This window comes from Crotalus tigris, unplaced genomic scaffold (genome assembly GCF_016545835.1).
Source record: "Crotalus tigris isolate CLP2741 ecotype Arizona unplaced genomic scaffold, ASM1654583v1 scf7180000019300.285305, whole genome shotgun sequence".
NCBI classification, from domain to species: Eukaryota; Metazoa; Chordata; class Lepidosauria; order Squamata; family Viperidae; genus Crotalus; species Crotalus tigris.
Genome location: NW_024097475.1, coordinates 71,609 through 90,745, shown reverse-complemented (window position 1 = coordinate 90,745; position 19,137 = coordinate 71,609). Strand labels below are relative to the sequence as shown.

General features: G+C 38.1%; 1 protein-coding gene across 4 annotated transcripts in view; it reads right to left on the bottom strand.

Annotated features, from left to right (window-relative positions):
* SNTG1 (syntrophin gamma 1) overlaps positions 1 to 19,137 on the bottom strand; it is a 221,610-nt gene that overhangs the window by 141,882 nt on the left and 60,591 nt on the right. For 2 of the 4 annotated variants that reach the window (XM_039361564.1, XM_039361565.1), the window contains exon 1: positions 8,212 to 8,402. The exons of the other annotated variants lie outside the window; for them this stretch is intronic. The gene's annotated coding sequence lies outside the window, so the exon portion shown is untranslated. Of the gene's footprint in view, positions 1 to 8,211; positions 8,403 to 19,137 lie in introns of those variants that run through there. 4 annotated transcript variants of the gene reach the window in all.

The following is a 19,137-nucleotide window of genomic DNA, read 5'->3' as shown; positions in this document are numbered from 1 at the left end:
AAGGCCCAGTGTACAGGTGCCTTTCCAATCCTTAGGCACCTGGCGATAGGCTCTACGGCCACATAGTAGCCACATATCGGGTAACTCATAATAACCCTGGTGAGACTCATTACCAAATGTTATTATGGATTCCATGTCAAGGCAAGCCATGTAGGTACTGATGTTTGTCCATTGATTGCTTCGATAAGTGTCATCTTAGTAAGGTTGCTTTTGATGGATATGCATTTCTTTGCTGAATTCCATATAATAACTTGTTGACAATTACTATAAGTTCCCAAATAAATGGCAGTACGGAATAGTCCTGTGCTATAAAAACAAAATCTGGCAGGTTCCATTATACGAGCGCCCACAGCATATGTCATATTCAATGTCTCTGTAGTTATGCTCCACAGCTGCTTCCATCCTGTTTCATTGAACGGAATGGCATGGAAAATAAGGCCACCACGACTGTCACCAGGAATTTGCATGCAAATCCAACAGTTTGTGACGTTAAGTGTAAGAGCAGTGCGCCTGGCATCCCGTACAAAAGCATTAAAAGCCCACAGTCCCTGATCCTCATATGCCTGGCTGAGGTGGTGTATGTTGAGCCATATAAGGGCGAACACAACGAGCTGGAGTCCAAATGATCTCGCCATGGTCGTCTATTACAGCATAGCCTCAACCCCAGGTAATGAGGGAGGCAGGCCCTTTCCAGGTGGGATCAGGCAAACGTCGATAGTATACCTGGGGGCGTGAAGAATCTGTGGGAGAAGCAGAAAAATGCCTGCTTGCGGCAGTTGAGCCAGGGGTGCCAGAAACATTCAAAAAGTTTAAGGTAAAAAGTACAAGATTAAGAGTGTTTTGTATCCCAGGCAAGCCGGGGGTATTTTCCCCTTTCTTTTTTGCATGCATGTCTAGAGCCTTTTTTACGGTCTGATTGGCTCGTTCCACGATCGCTTGACCAGTGGAGTTATATGGAATGCCAAATTTATGAACAATAGACCAGCGAGAGCAAAACTGCGCAAAGGAGGTGCTGGTATAAGCAGGAGCGTTATCAGTCTTAATTTCTTTTGGATTGTCCAGGGTAGAAAAAGTACGAATACAATGATTAATAACATGTTTAGCAGACTCACCCCTTTGAGGGGTGGCCATAATAAAACCTGAATAGGTGTCAATGGAAACATGCAAATATTTCCAGGGGGCAAATGGCAAATATTGCGTAACATCCATTTGCCAAAGTTGACAGCTCTGCGTCCCTCTTGGGTTGACCCCTTGAGGAACAGAGTGTGCTTGGAGGCTGCAGGTGGGACATTGTTGTATGATAGCCGCAGCCTCCGTAGCCGTTAAAGAAAATTGTTTCATTAAAGCCTTCTTATTTTGATGAAAATATGAATGGCTGTCCCATGGGGTTATGGGAGATAAAACAAGGACAGAAACATCCTGGTGAGTCGAGGCGGCCGGAGCGGCAGCATCCGCCTTGGCATTGCCTTTGGAGATAATACCAGGGAAAGGTTGGTGACTTCTAATATGAGCAGGAAAAAAACAAGTAGAGCGGGAATGAAGGAGGGATTGGAGTGTGAGAAATAGACTGAGGAGAGAGTCATCCAGTGAGGGTGACACATATGAATCAGATAAAGAGGTGAGAACTTTATATACATAAAGACTATCTAAAATAAGATTAAAAGGTTCAGAAGAAAAAGTTTGTAAAGCCAATATTGTAGCAGCAAGTTCAGCACACTGAGCAGAAGTTTGAGGAGGAGTAATTTTTGTGTGCCATTGTTCACCCTCCTTCCATACACATGAACCATTTGGACAGACTCTGATAAGAACACCTGCAGTAGCCTTGCATCTGGAAAGTGTCTGTTATTTGATACATTGTAACCACCCCTATATACGTCTTTTGCTTACGCTGTGTGATGTAAAAACCTTAGTAACAATAAAAGAGGGTGCTGGAGTCAGCTCTGGGCTCCCATCCCGAGATACCTGTGTGCATGTCTCATTCTCCATGGGAGACCACCACACTAGAGTACTAGTCCTTGATTAGTCCTAGATTGTGGAATGCTTGTCTACCTCTTTCCTTCGAATCATATCAAATTTTAAATCTTACTCCCAGCTTTTTCTTCCAGATGAATCTGTTATTTATTCTTTGCCAATCCTGCAGGGGTTTGCCTAAAATTAGAATCAGTGCCATTTGGAATAGAAGGTTCATTTTGGGTAATATATTAATTTTTAATTATTGCAATAAGTTTTAGCCAAGAAAGTTTCAAACATCTCTATCTTTTGATATATTGTTTTATTACTTTCTATAACTTGTTGTAATTTTTTGAAATATATTTGTTACTTTCTGACAGATGGAGTGATGGAATCTTTTGGTATTTTTTGATATCTCACAACCTATCATTTTTTTCACAATATTTCTTCCATCTCAAGTTAAATGCCTTTATAAACATATTTATAAATTGTTGCTGAAGTATGACAAAGAGATGGAACAAATTAAAAGCTGAATGTTATTAGTTCATGGCTTTTTTTAACATTTAATTTTTAAGGGTAAAGTAAAGTGATAGAGCACAACAGGAAAATCTCTTAATTTTTCCTTGAGACTAAAATGTTTTTTCCAATCATTTTTATTAAGAATTAAAAAACATTATACAACAATACATTAAAAAGGAAGGGAAATGAAATGTAAAGATCCCCTTCTAAAAAACTACAAGAATACACAGATAGTCCTTGATTTACAACTAGGCATTCAGCAACTGTATTTGAAGATATGACATACAACAAAAAGCTACTTATGATCTGGATTCATAATTTCCTATGGCTGCCCCCTACCCCTATGGTCACACAACACATTTTGGGAGATCAGCAACCGATCTGCATTTACAGCTGTTTGCGGCACCCTGCAGTCACATAACCACAATTTAAGATGTTTTTGCTGGAAACTGACTGCCTTGTTTGCTTAATGACAGCAGCATTCACTTTATGGTTGCTGCATTTGCTTAACAACTATCATAAAAAGTCATAAAATCAGGCCTAGTTATATCTTTCATTGACTGTCATGACTTATAACCAAAATTACAGGCTCAACTACATTTATAAGTCAAGGACTACATGTACTATGCATCAAGTTCTGCTGTCTTCTACTACTATCTTTGTCTCTTTTCTCAAAGCCTTTGCCATCTTTAACAAAGTCCATTTGAAATTTCAATGTAATGTCTCCAGTACATGTCTTATATATTTTAATGTAAATAAATAATCCACATCACTCTTTTGATGTCTTCTTTGTGTATCTCTGTTGTTTTATTAAATAGTCCTCCAGCTCCATTTGTAAATCCAATATTCCCATCTCTTTCGTGTAGGTCAGGAGTGTTAAACTGCCAGCCCGTGGGCTGGATGCATCATGCTGAAACCGCGCCCACTCCATTGCCGGCAATGGAAAAAAAGTTGTGATACGTCGTGACACGTCACATGATATTGAGAGTTTGACACCCCTGTTGTAGGTTACAGTTTTAGGATCCTCTATAATATCCTTTTCGATTTAATTCAAAGAAGTTTGATCCTCTTCAACACTTTTTGGTTGCAATATAAGGTTATGTAACTTGTATAGTTATTTTGTCCACAGATCATAAATTTCCTTTAACGTAACAATATGGTCTCATGTTTTTTTTTATTTTTTTGAACAAGTTATATTGGCTATCTATCCTTCATTTATACTTCAGTTGTGTGTTCATAAAAGTATATTTTTATTTAGAATTTATTTCAAATTTTTCCTGTATTCATTTGGGGTGTCTCTAAATTAATCTTCCACATCAGATATGTGCATTTTATTACTTTCTTTCATTTTTTAAAAAAAATAAATCTTTTGTTTATTTTCTCTGACACTGGTTTATCTCCTAAGGAAGAAAGAGCTGCATTGTGCCTCTATGTTACACAGCCAGGAAATAGCATTATAAATATTATTTCAATTTTGCATTTTCATTGTTTGATCACAGGAAAGAGCACAGGATGTAATTGCCTTAATACTTTAACCCACAGATATTAGGATAACAGACACTTCTGGAAAATAGTGGCAGGAGTTGCTCTTGCTCTCCCAAAGCAAGAGATGGGACAAAAGTGTGAATATCTAGAGAACTTTTGGGAGAAACGATTTGGACCTCCAGACAGCCTCAGCAATTTATTATAAAGATCAAGACCATCCCTATAACTTGAACCATGAAATAAACTAATAGGACACACATCTTGAATGGCACTATGATCAGGATGGCTACTTCATAATGTATTATTGATAAAGATGTACATTTCTGAATGTTCTGTCTCTTAATCACTGAGCAAGTGAAAAAAAAATATTCAAAGTTTTTTGAACGATGCAGGTAGACCTTGACTTAATGCCCACAATTGAGTCTGGAATTTTGGTTATAAGTCATTTTGGTTATAAATCAAACTAGATTTTATCAGAATGTTTAGATTTCACTTCCGTGAGTCATTGCAGCTGTTAAGCAAATCACATAGTTGTAAATTCTAATCCAATTTATTCAATGGGTGGGTTTTGACGATTTTTGCTGGAAAATGGCAGAAAACATTGCAAAACACAATCACGTGATCACAGGACTGTGCAAGCAATTATAAATGTGAGCCAGTTGCCAGGTGCTAAAAATGCAATCACATGACCACAAAGGTGGTACAGCAGTTGTAACTTCTAGAACAGGTTGAATGTTTTCGAGTCTATCATAACTTTGAACAGTCATTAAGCAACTAGTCATAAGGAGGACCAACCGTATGTGAAATCTAAGAATATCTCAATCTGTATGTTTATGTAATACAATTTATTTATGCTCAAAATATTTTGCACATTTCTGCAGCTATCAAGCCTTTTGAATGTGTGTCTAATTTATTGGGAGGAGCATCCATCTTCTTTTTATTCCCAGTTCTGCACATTTTAAATCAATCTATCATATTGTCAGGAGAAACTTTAGCATCTTGTGCTGACGAAACGTTAAAATGTTATAGCTGAACAGAAAGCAGAAGAATACATATCTACTTTGACTTTACAACATTTATGGCTCATTTTGAACTGGACTTAATCTTATCAAATTGACTGAGCTTTCTAAATCCTTCTTGGATTAAACAGAAATAATCCAACTCTCCAGAAATTTATAACTTGATTGTAAATGGTTATGTTATTTCAGTGTTAATACCATTAATTAAAATTATTCTTGATTCAAAGTTTATATAAATATGGGTTTTGACTGACTGTTCCAACTTTTGTGAGGACAGAGCTTTCTCTAAAGAACACAATTACTTTTTTTCCATTCACAGAGATTTTGTCTATGCTTTCTATTACAGAACACACAATACAATTGGCATTTGCCCTAGAGGCTCAAAAGTCACTCGGGTTTATCCATAAATCTTCCCTTTAATTTTCTGTTCCAACAGAGACCACAAAATTTGTCCAAAGGGATTCTAGTTTGCATTTCCTCTATTTTTTATTTATTGAATCAGAAGTAGTCCTAATGCAATCAAAGTTTGTTCTATTCATACTGCACCAAGCTAGACACAAGAATTAGCTAGCAAATCAGTCTTACATAAGATTTCCATATGTCTCTCCCCCCTCTACACACTCACTTCCCCTTGAATAATCTCTCTACTTTTAAATCTTATGGCAGTTAAGATAGCAACTAATTGAAAAATCAAAATTCATACAGAAGAAATGCCATATTGAGTATGATTATTGATTCATTTATTCAGGATTCTGTCACGGAATACAAAAATATCACAGTGTTTCTCCAAAAGCATTATCATATCTTCCATCTCAGTCACATAAATGTATAAAAATAATTAGTTAGCAGCTGCCTCCTCTCACAATATCCATTACATTACTGAAATTTCTGTTTTTCTTATATGTAAATGAAAACAAAATCATTCCCACCTTAAGGCCCCTAATGAAAAGATATAAAATAGTAATGCCATTGAATTGAAACCTTTATATATAAATATATGATTATCTGGACATTTTCAGTCTCCTCCCTGAACCTCGCTGGTTGAGTTGCGCATTGTTGGTCCAATAAAGACAATATTTGAAACTAACCTGTACTTGTAACACCAACAATGCCTGAGCTATATGAAAGATAATTGTCTGCATTCCTGTATTGTCTAATTTTCAGTTAAATACGTTGAACAAATCTATATTTATTTCATATACTTCAATTGTTAAGTCCAATGCTGATGTTTGAGGGATAACTATTTAGTTACAAATTATATATATATCTTATTCTCATACATGATAATCCATAAATGTAACTTTTGCTTTATAAATAAACTGAATAGAAAGAAACTAAAATGACTGAAATCACATATAGCACTAAACAAATTCAAATCAATTGCATCAATTTTTACACAAACACAACAGAGAGAGATTTTATTGGCTGTTATCAAATTTTATACATTATTCCATTTTTCCATTATTCTATTCTAAATAAAAAAACAATTTGTTCACTTTAATTATTTTTTAACCAATCGTTTTGGATTGAAGCAATGAATTTGGTCATAAACACATGAGTCATTCTGAGAATGTCACACAATATAGAAAAAAAATCATGATTTTGCAACAGAAATATTGATGGAATGAAGTCTACATACCAGAAAAAAATGATAAACTCTATAGATTCTTAGGGGAAAAAAATTATTGGATTTTAATTGGATTTTTAGAAAAATAATGTAAAGAGGGAGTAGCTAAGTCCATTTATACTCAAAATTACATACTACATAAAAAAAGTTAACTAAGGCAAAAATAGCCTTAAAACATATACAGAACTCATAACATCAACATCAGACTAATTTAAATGAAACAGTATTCCAAACTGCATGCCATTTTGACAAAGTTTTGACAGCCTTCAATTTTTTTCATCAAAAATGTCTTTGTGAGCTTATGAAAAATCACTTTTGTAAAGTATACATTTTTTTTAAATTTGGCAAATAGAAAATTGCCAACCAATTGAATATGTTTCAGATTACTTATTTTACTTTTAGTCAAAATAAGGTAAATTTATTTTTACATTACATTATTTCATTAATATGCAGAAAAAAGGAAGGAGCAATGAAGAATTTATTACTTCTTTAAATTTACTCTGAGTTATATATATTTTGGGGCTTTTATTCACTTAGATTTAGACTGATCTTTCCTTTATTAAGTTCTGAAGATATACTCTGGGGGAGAAAATAGCATATACCGGTATATTTAGTAGTAGCTCTCAGGAAATATACACAGCATTTGGCTAAGAGGATAACTCCTGCCTCTTTTATTTTTCGTCATGATTCAATTTTATTGCTAAAACTGAAGTTTTACATCTTGACTGTTTCAGGCATGATTTTCAAACGCGTTGCGTGAATTATAGAACTGAATCACTCTTTATAATATGGATAAATAATCATTAGTGACCTCTCATCTTGAAACAAAAGTAATTATTCTGGCTTCAGAATAGAATTTGGATCCAAACTAAGATTCAGATCACAATTGTACTAAATCCCAAGTGGGTTTTTTTGGCATTGGCTTATTGTATTGAGGAGCCATGTTTTTTTTAATACTATGGCTAAAATAAACTATACTTTAGTAAGATAAACTAAGCTATTATTTATTTCAGCGGTTCTCAACCTGTGGGTCGCGACCCCATTTGGGGTCAAACGACCATTTCACGGGGTCGCCAAACAACACAGTCCGCCATTTTTTCCACCATTTTTTCCCCTTTTCCTTAGCTGTGCTACTCCCTCTTATTCTATTGGCTTTCGAAAGCCAATAGAATAGACTCTCTTGAACAGAGTCTAATTCTATTGGCTTTCAAAAGCCAATAGGAATTGTCCAGGCTGTCTCTGCCCTGCTGAGCCCGCCAAAAGCCCCAGTCTGGAAATGGTGCTGCAAGGCAAACATTCTGCAAAGCTTCCCTCCCTGCTGAGTAACTAAAAAGTAAGTAAAAGAGGGCCGGGGATGGGAGGTGGGAGGCCGGTGGGCACAGGGAGGGTTGCTGGTGCACGTGGGGCCCGGCGGGTGCTTTACCTCCCTTGGGCTGGGCCAACTGGTAGCCCAGCTGGTGGTCGCCCTGCGCCGTCACTGCCGCAGCCGCCCAGGAGCGCCTCGGCCTGCCTGCCACCACCCCAAATGGGCGGCGGCCAAGGTAAGGCTAGGGGGCAGTGGCGGGAGCAGGGAGGGTTGCTGGCATGCATGGGGCCCGGCGGGTGCCTTACCTGCCTTGGGCTGGGCCAGCTGGTGGCCCAGCCAGTGGTCGCCCTGCGCCGTCGCTGCCGCCCGGGAATGCCTGGGCCTGCCTACTGCCGCTCCTTGCCAGCTATGCCTCGGCCGGTGCAGGGGGCGGCACCACGCATGTGCGGCGCTCCCGGGCAGGGAAATACAGGTAGTCCTCGACTTACGACCGGGATCGCAGCTATAAAAAGGTTGAGAACTACTGATTTATTTAGAATTCATTTCACATTTCACATTGATTTTAATAGGGATCACTTTATCTGTTTTTTTCTCTTTTTATAGTCATGTCATATCCACACATTTCCCATGTCACAGTAAAACATAACCTTACCTGATTTTGGCTTACTGCATTAAGCAAAACAGACATTGTGATTTCTGAATCAAATTTTGACTCAAAACTTCTCAACTCACCCACCCTGCCAGCAAATTCTGATTTTTTCAATAAACCATGGGTTTAAAAAATCATGGCTTAATGAAACATATAAGAGCCAGTGCAAAGCATAAGGTGCAGCTCAACCACAGATCTCCCTGGCTGATTTTACTCAGTCTCTTTTACCTTAATCTATTCTACACCACAAGGATGTATAGAAAAAAATAGATAAAACCACTAAGGTCACAAAGAAAATACAGAATATCTTTATAATAATAAAAATAAATAACTCAAGTTTCTTTGATTTGCTAATGCCTTAGTTTCATTAAAGCCTTTAGCCTAATTAAAAATATATATTCTTATTTTAAACCGCTAAAAGTACAAGAAAGCCAAGCTTCGCTGAATTTCTTAAATTTGTACAATTGTTTCTGGTAGTCTTTCTGCTTGGCCTTAGCAGTCTTTCAGTCTATCTCTGGGATTTGCTGCTTTAATGCATGAAGGTACTGGATTTTGAAAGACAGAGCTTACAGATGAAATTGTTTCATTAAATACAGACTGGATTTTACAAGAGTGATCAGGTAAAACTTATATTCATTCGGGAAAACAGATTTAAAAAGTATTAAGAGGATGAAAACAGATATTTTCTGCTAAATGGCTCAAAAGAAACGAGAATTCATCCACCCTGCTGCTGTAGTTATATAGCTATAATCTCTTCATAAACATTCCATGAAATACAGGCAGCAACAGTCTGTACAGGTGCCACACTGTTAACACATCTATGAGCAACTGCATCAGGAAAAAGCATGATTAAATCAGTGGTGGGATTCAGCCAGTTCACACCATTTTGACAGAACCAGTAGCTAATTTTTGGTTGCCCGGGCCCAGAATGGACTTCCAGAAGCGGCTGTCAGCATCCTTACCAGTCCCTGGTTCCCTCAAATGCAGAAGAAAGATAACAAGGTGACCGGCAAATAGGAACAGTCCCTCGGGGCTTGACAGCGGCATCCACACAGAGAATTGGTTGTTCACATATTTGAATCCCACTACTGGATTAAATCCTTATCATTTCCAGTAATTCATTAGAGTGAATTATAAAGAAACAAGCTTTATTCAATGTATTTTTTTCTTATATGGTCATTTCCTTATGAGAGGAGAGGAAGAAATGACACTGAAGAGAAAGCACAGATTTCTCGGGAGCAAAGAATGAAAATAGGAATGGTATAAAGAATGGAACATTTACCAATGTACAATGCAATTTAGACCAAACTGGAAAGAAAGGACAATTACTTTTTGAAGAATAGAGACAAAGGGACCAAAAGAAACAGACTTCCTTTCAGGAATGGGGGCAAGTTTTATTGTGGCACACAGAAATTTGCATACGTCCATGGATATTGCCTTTATTACAAAGTCTTACTATTTTGTTTGGATCTTTTTAACACTCTCTCCTTTTTAAGTATCTCAGATAGGCTTATGAAATGTCAAATAGCTTGTCCATATAAGTTAAGGAGCTAAGTCTTGCAATTGCCACAAGAGCCATCAACTAACACTTCATACAGATCAAGAAAGGCTGCTTTATGAGCGCCACAAGATCCATCTAATCAGACTTAGCACAATTTGGTTTTGCTTGAAAACAGAAATAACTCATTGTTCCTTTATTTGGTTCAGTTTGAATTTTATACAGTTGTCTCCATTATAGATTTTTTAACAGCCTCAGAAGTGAATATATCTACAACTTTCGTGTCCAAACATAGATTTCCTCCAGTACAAATCTTCTCTATTACATTATCATATAAATTATAAAAAATCTACAATATGCATTATTTGTGTGATTACATTGTGAAATACATGATATGGTTTATCTCCCCAGTCTTATCACAGATGCCTATGGACTGAAGGAGAAGGTTGATTGATTGGTTATATGCCATCAAATCATTTTTTCTTCATGATCTATCTCTAATCTGTTTAATTCTTCCAACAGCACTCATTGCCACAGTAACTGAATTCATCCATTTTGCTGCTGGTCATCCTCTACTCTTTCCTTCTAATTTTAAAAGCATTACAGCCTTTTCTAGAGAGCTGGATCTTTGTATAACATGTCTAAATTGGACAATTTGAGCCTGATCATTTGTGCCTTAAGTGAGAACTCTGGGTTGATTTATTCAAGATACCATGGGCTTGCTTTCCATCGTATTCTCAGGAATATTTTCTAACACCAAAATTAAAAGACATCAATATTCTTCCTATCCTGCTTTTTTAAAATCCTACTTTTGCTTTTATAATGCAGCTATAAATGATGTGCCTTGACTTCAGTCTAGGTTCTTAATATCACCCTTGCAGATAAGGACTTTTCCTTCCTTTGAGGGCTTTAGTTGCTCTTTATTTATGCTAGTCAAATTTCTTCTGAATACTTGCAAGAAAATTACAGTAATAAAAAGAGTGGGAATTTTTAAAATGGTTTTCTGAGACTTGGCGAACTGTTTTGAAACATCTTTCCTAATTCATAAAATGTTCATAAACTTAGAGATTTCATTAATGCAAAATAACTTTGTTTAGCAGGATTTGGGGGCTTCAAGTAGAGATTTGCCAATAAACAATAATCTTACTAAATTAAAGTGTCCTAGCCTACAGGACACTGGGTGATATATATCTTTTGTGCTATATATTATACAGTATCTCTTGGCACTAGAATGACAGGAACTAGTAAGTGAAAAATTTATTCCTAAATAAATATATTGTAAATCATCTTTGAGTTTTGGTGGTTTATTAGCACTTTTTATTAACACAGGATTACTACTGCAATGGCATTAGTTTTTAATCAATGATCATGAAACTATATAAATATTCATTTATGTAGAACAGCTTTCCTAAAAATAAAAACAATTTGGGCTGGGCTTATAAACTCCAAAAGTATTAGTTGATTGCTAGCCAATTGATGACCACTGTAGTCCCAGAGGCATGTATGAGAAAATCTGCACAAGAGGAGTAGAATTGTAAACCTAAATATACGGAATACTTATTTTTTAAAAAAATGCAAAAATAATTGTTGTAGATCTCAACTTACAACAGTTCATTTAGTGACCATTCAAAGTTACAACGGCACCGAAAAAAATGACTTATGACTGTTTTTCACACTTACAAGCATTGCAGCATCCCCATGGTCATGTGATCAAAATCTCTTGGCAACTGACTTATATTCATGATAGTTGTAATCACCTTTTGTGATCTTCTATCTAGCAAAATCAATGGAGAAGCCACTTAACAACTATGTCACTAACTTAATAATTGCCATGATTCACTTAACCAATGTGGCAGGAAAGGTTGTAAAATGGGTCAAAACTCACTTAACAAATGTCTCACTTATCCACAGATATTTTGGGCTCAGTTGTGGTCGTACATCAAGGACTACTGTATACATATGAAGGTTTAATCACTAGAGTCAGATATTTTGGAAAGCAAAGTCAAATCAACATCATAAAATGCTGTTATGAACAGAACTGCAGGAATTGATTAAAAAAAACAAACAGCTGAACCGTTTAAAATCTCACAGGATAATGAATTTAAAGTGCTACTTGTAGTTTATAAGTGAGTATATAAAACAGAGGACTAGTCAGGGGAATGGAAAATATCATTTCATATTCCAATAGTAAAACTAGGCAGTATTAAACCAACTACTTATTTACATACTAGTAAAGTAATCACAAAATGTGATCCGCTGGAGAAGGAAATGGCAAACCACTCCAGTATCTTTGCCATGAAAACCCCATGGACAGTACTAAAAGGCAAAAAGATATGACGCTGGAAGATGAGCCCCTCAGGTCGGAAGGTGTCCAATATGCTACTGGGGAAGAGCAGAGGGCTAGTACTAGTAGCGCCAGAAAGAATGAAGCGACTGGGCCAAAGCCGAAAGGACGCTCAGCTGTGGATATATCTGGTGGTGAAAGGAAAGTCCGATGCTGTAAAGATTTTTTCTCCATAGGAACCTGGAATGTAAGATCCATGAATCAAGGCAAGCTAGACGTAGTCAAAAAAGAGATGACAAGACTGAACATCGACATCTTAGGAATCAGCGAACTAAAATGGACAGGAATGGGTGAATTTAACTCAGATGACCATCAGGTATACTACTGTGGGCAAGAATCCCTCAGAAGAAATGGAGTAGCCTTCATAGTCAATAAAAGAATAGGAAAAGCAATACTGGGATACAATCCCCAAAATGACAGAATGATCTCAATTCGAATCCAAGGCAAACCATTCAATATCACAGTAGTCCAAATCTATGCCCCAACCACTGGTGCTGAAGAGGATGAAATTGACCGGTTCTATGAAGCCCTACAGCACCTTATAGAATTAACACCAAAAAATGATGTCCTTATTATCATGGGGGATTGGAATGCTAAGGTAGGAAGCCAAAAGATAACCGGAATAACAGGCAAGTTTGGCCTTGGAGAACAAAATGAAGCAGGGCACAGGCTAATAGAATTTTGTCAAGAGAATACGATGGTCATAACAAACACTCTTTTCCAACAACCCAAGAGACGGCTCTACACATGGACATCACCAGACGGTCAACATAGAAATCAGATTGACTATGTGCTCTGCAGCCAAAGATGGAGAAGCTCTATACAGTCAGTAAAAACAAGACCAGGAGCTGACTGTGGCTCAGATCATGAGCTTCTCGTTGCAAAATTTAGGCTTAAATTGAAAAAAGTAGGGAAAAGCACTAGGCCACTCAGGTATGAACTAAATCATATTCCTGATGCATATACAGTAGAGGTGACAAATAGATTTAAGGAACTGGATCTGTTAGACAGAGTGCCTGAAGAACTATGGATGGAAGTTCGCAACATTGTACAAGAGGTAGCAACTAAAACCATCCCAAAGAAAAAGAAATGCAAGAAAGCAAAATGGCTGTCTGAGGAAGCTTTGCAAATAGCTGAGGAAAGAAGGGAAGCGAAAGGCAAAGGAGAAAGAGAAAGATACACCCAATTGAATGCAGAATTCCAGAGAGTAGCTAGAAGAGATAAGAATGCCTTCTTAAATGAACAGTGCAAAGAAATAGAAGAAAACAACAGAATAGGGAGGACCAGAGATCTCTTCAAGAAAATTGGAGATATGAAGGGAACGTTTCATGCAAAGATGGGCATGATAAAGGACCAAAATGGCAGAGACCTAACAGAGGCAGAAGAGATTAAGAAGAGATGGCAAAACTACACAGAAGAACTATACAAGAATGAGCTTAACATCCCAGATAACCACAATGAGATGGTCACTGACCTCGAACCAGACATCCTAGAATGTGAAGTGAAATGGGCCTTAGAAAATCTGAGCAACAACAAAGCTAGTGGAGGTGACAGTATTCCAGCTGAGCTATTCAAAATCTTAAAAGACGATGCAGTAAAAGTGCTACACTCAATTTGCCAGCAAATTTGGAAAACTCAACAGTGGCCACAGGATTGGAAAAGGTCAGTTTACATTCCAATTCCAAAGAAAGGCAATGCCAAAGAATGTTCAAACTATCGCACCATTGCACTCATTTCACATGCTAGTAAAGTTATGCTTAAAATCCTACAAGCTAGACTCCAGCAGTATGTGGATCGAGAACTACCAGAAGTACAGGCAGGATTTCGAAGAGGCAGGAGGAACTAGAGATCAAATTGCCAACATACGCTGGATCATGGAGAAAGCTAGGGAGTTCCAGAAAAACATCTACTTCTGCTTCATTGACTATGCAAAAGCCTTTGATTGTGTGGATCACAACAAATTGTGGCAAGTGCTTAAAGAGATGGGAGTACCAGACCATCTCATTTGTCTCTTGAGAAACCTATATGCGGGTCAAGAAGAAACAGTGAGAACCGAACACGGAACCACTGATTGGTTCAAAATTGGAAAAGGAGTCCGGCAAGGCTGTATACTGTCGCCCTGCCTATTTAACTTATATGCAGAACACATCATGAGAAAGGCAGGGCTAGATGAATCAAAAGTCGGAATTAAGATTGCCAGGAGAAATATCAACAACCTAAGATATGCAGATGATACCACTCTAATGGCAGAAAGTGAAGAGGAACTAAAGAGCCTCTTGATGCGGGTGAAGAAGGAGAGTGCAAAAGTTGGCTTGAAACTCAACATTAAGAAAACCAAAATCATGGCATCCAGCCCTCTCAATTCCTGGCAAATAGATGGGGAAGAAATGAGGTAGTGACAGATTTTATTTTTCTGGGCTCAAAGATCACCTCAGATGGGGACTGCAGCCAAGAAATTAAAAGACGCTTGCTCCTGGGGAGGAAAGCTATGGCAAATTTAGACAGCATACTAAAAAGCAGAGACATCACCCTGCCAACAAAAGTGTGTATAGTCCAGGCCATGGTTTTCCCAATTGCAATGTATGGCTGTGAAAGTTGGACCATAAGAAAGACTGAGCGCCAAAGAATTGAGGCCTTTGAACTATGGTGCTGGAGAAGACTCCTGCGAGTCCCTTGGACTGCAAGGCGAGCCAACCGGTCAGTTCTGGAGGAGATCAACCTGGACTGCTCTTTAGAAGGCCAGATCCTGAAGTTGAAACTCAAATACTTTGGCCACCTAATGAGAAGGAAGGATTCACTGGAGAAGAGCCTAATGCTGGGAAAGATGGAGGGCAATAGAAGAAGGGGACGACAGAGAATGAGATGGCTGGATGGAGTCACTGAAGCAGTAGGCGTGAACTTAAATGGGCTCCAGAAGATGGTAGAGGACAGGAAGACCTGGAGGAATGTTGTCCATGGGGTCGCGATGGGTCGGACACGACTTCGCAATTAACAACAACAACAACAAGGTAATGCTCAAGACTGCATAGTCCAGACTTCAATTATAAATGGAAAGAGCACTGCCAGATATACAAACTGGAATCAATTTGAGGCAGAAGTACCTGAATTCATATTGCTAATGTTTAGGGTATAATGAAAAAATAGGACAGTTCTCAAAAGTAGTTTATTTTTGCTTTATTGATTATAAAAAGCTATTTAGTTGGTATAAACCAGAACAAATTGTGGATCATCCTAAAAATATAGGTGCAGTGAGTCACCTTATTAGCCTATGGAAAAATTTGTATGATGACAAGAAGCAACAGGTATAAAGATACGTGAAACAATAAATGGTTCTAAACTGGGAAAAGAACATACTAAAGTAGTATACAGTCATCTTAATTATTTAATTTAAGTGCAGAATACAGTGGTATCTTGATACTCAATGCTTTGAAATTCATCGAATTTGGTACTCAATACATTTTGACATGAAAATTTTATCCCGGTACTCATCATTTGTTTGGTACTCAACACACAAGCTAGAACTAGTCAATGTCAGCTGCCTTGTGATGTACTATATTATTCCTTATGGGGAAAATCTGTTTGGTACTCATTGTTTTTGGTACTCATCTCACCTCCTGATGATATACCCTGTATAACTTAAAAAATGTTGAACTAAAACAAGTAGAACTAAAAACTAAATTCAATGTCAATAAAAGTAGATAAAACCAACTGCATAGGTACATGTTAGGTGAAACTTGGCTGAATGACAGTAACTGTGAGAGGGATCTTGGAGTCCTATTGGACAATCACTTAAATATGAGCCAACAGTTTGCGGCAGCAATCAAAAAAGTCAACGCAATCCTAGGCTGCATTAATAGAGCGATAGAATCAAAATCACGTGAAGTTCTAGTACCACTTTACAAAACCTTAGCAAGATCACACTTGGAATAGTGCATCTAGTTCTGGTCACTACAATATAAAAAAGATGTTGAGTCTCTGGAAGGAGTGCAGAGAAGAGGAACAAGAATGATTGGGGAGGCTAAAACATATGAAGAACAGTTACAGGAATTGGGTATGTCTAGTCTAATAAAAAGAAGGGTTAGGGAAGACATGATAGCAGTGTTCCAATATCTGAAGGGCTCCTACAAAGACGAGGGGGTCAAACAATTTTCCAAAGCACCAAAAGACAAGAAACAATGGATGGAAACTAACCAAGAAGAGAAACAACCTAGAACTAAGGAGAAATTTCCTAATGGTGAGAGCAATCAACCAATGGAATTGTCAAAGCAAAAACATCCAATGTCGGAACGATGACAGGAATAGCTTGCCTTCAGAAGTTGTGGGTATTCCATCACTGGAGGCTTTCAAAAAGAGACTGGACAACCATTTATCTGAAATGGTATAGAGATTGAACTAGAGGTCTAGTTCCAAGGTCTCTTCCAACTCTATTATTCTATGTTCTAGAATTAAAATTGGAGAAAACATTAACAGATATGTTTATGATATGACAGCTAGAAATAATAAGACTTAAGTTTCCTGTTGGAAACGTGAGAACGAAAGTAAAAAGTCAGTTTGTTGCTCAATATCAAACAACAACAAAGATTATTCCAACAAGCAATCTAATTCAATGCAAAAAGGCAGAGAAGACACAGAATAGTAACAGGCTTTATCTTTCTAGGCTTTATCTTTCCACAATTTTATTTAAATTTTTAAATAAAGTCTTTAATTTAAGCATTAAATAAATGACAGTGTTACTTTACCATGTCTGCTACTTGGGAAACAGATTATGACAAGTGTAGGCAAAATATTAAAATATGAGGTAGTGCATTGATAATAAAGCTATTCATTATGAAAGCTATAATAACAATAAATAACATATGGCTGTGAAAATGGAATTATTATAAAATCCAAGCGAAGAGAAATTAATACCTTAGAATTGTAGAGCTGGAAAAATAAAATAAAACACATGACTACAAAACGGTTGGAACATCTGTCAATTTTTTTCTGAGGAGCCTTCAGGATCTGGGAATGAGAAAGAGGACAGGAGATGAAGAAATGTAGTCCTCATTTTCAAGAAAGTGGAAGAATATGTCAGTTATTAATGATAGAGAAGCTAACTTCAGTTTCTAACTTCAATCCATAGAAATCTGTTAGATAAGAAAGCAAACCATTTGTTGGCATCTTGAAGATTGCTAATACTCATTATAGTTTATCAAAGCAGGCGACTTGAGGCAAACCTATGGCAAGATAAGCCATAGAACTGAAGCAAGAAAGATTAAAAAATTGGGCAAAAATTCACTTAACAAATGCTTCACTTAACAACATAAATTTTGAGTTCAATTGTGGTTGTAAGTTAGGGGCTACCTGTATAGTATAGAATTAGTATTAGTAGTATTAATATACTAATTATATTTATAAAGTAAAGAACTTTCCAGAGCTACTGGGGACAATACTGTGGATAATTAGCCTGCACAGTCCCAAAGCAAGTTCCCTTTGGTTGCTTCAGTAGTAATCCTATATGTATACTATATAACAGTGGCTGGTTAGTGAAAGAAAGTAGGATGCCAGGGGACCTTTGTATGCTGCATCATAAAAAAAATGTGGTTAGTGGGTATGAGGACTCCAACAAATAAACCCAAGCAAAAATGAAGCTTTATGGAAATTCCTCTATTTCTTTTATAGCACAGAATATTTTGAAACCAAAAATTGGATTTATTTTTTCAACAGACACAAAATATATAAAAAGTACTACAGTTTTGCAAGATAGGTGCTGCAGTACAAACTGCAGGCCTTTACTGTGTTTTTCCAAAAATAAGACCCAACCAAAAAATAAGCCCTAGCATGATTTTTCAGGATGCTCATAATATAAGCCCTATCCCAAAAATAAGCCCCAGCATTGTGGTTACCTGGGAGGGGTAGGGGGCGTGGCCAGCTCGCACCAGCGGGACACCTGTGGCGGCCTGGGCTGGAGGGAACCAGGGGTCTCCAGTGGAGGGGGCATGACCACGGTAGGCACCAGGGCCTGATCCACTGTAGGAGCAGCTCTGGGACTGGACTTGAGCAGGCCAGAGTGGAAGGGAGTTCTGTCTGGCTGCGTCTTGGGGACAGGAACTCTCCACCCTTCCCATTTGCCAGGGCTGCTGCAGGTAGGGTGGTGGGTGGCAGGCTCACTGGAGGTTGAGCTTGGAAGGCGACAGTGAGCATGCAGGGGCCACAACATGGCACCACTCCTGCCCCACCACTTACCTGCCTTGCCTGTTCGAGAGTAGCTTCTCCCACTTTCTCCAATGTGGTCACCTCCTCCCGTGCCTCTGCCATGAGGTGAGGTGAGGCAGGACAGCGGGGCGGAGGTGGCACCATGCTGTGGCCCCATGCACTAAATGTCATTTCACTAAATCAATCACCCTGGCTAGAATTCACCCAACAAACTAGCTACCAATCCCCTTGCTTGCTGCAAAGCCAGATTGGAGCCCTCAAGACACTCCTTCCAGCCCATTTTGGAGCCGGTCCAAAAGCGAAGGCAAAGGTTCCCACTCCACCCAGTCACTGTGGGGCTTCGTTTCCAAAGAATCTCTGCACAGGCTCCGGACAAACCAAGATCTGGGACTGAAAAATCAGCAACGGGTAACAAAGATCTGTTCAAAGGAGGAGGAGAAAGGAGAAAGTGGGAGAAACCACTCCTGAAAAGTGAGGCAGGCAGATGGCACACTTGGCCCCTGCTTCCAAGCTCATCCTCCAGCAAGACTTGCCACTCGCCGCCC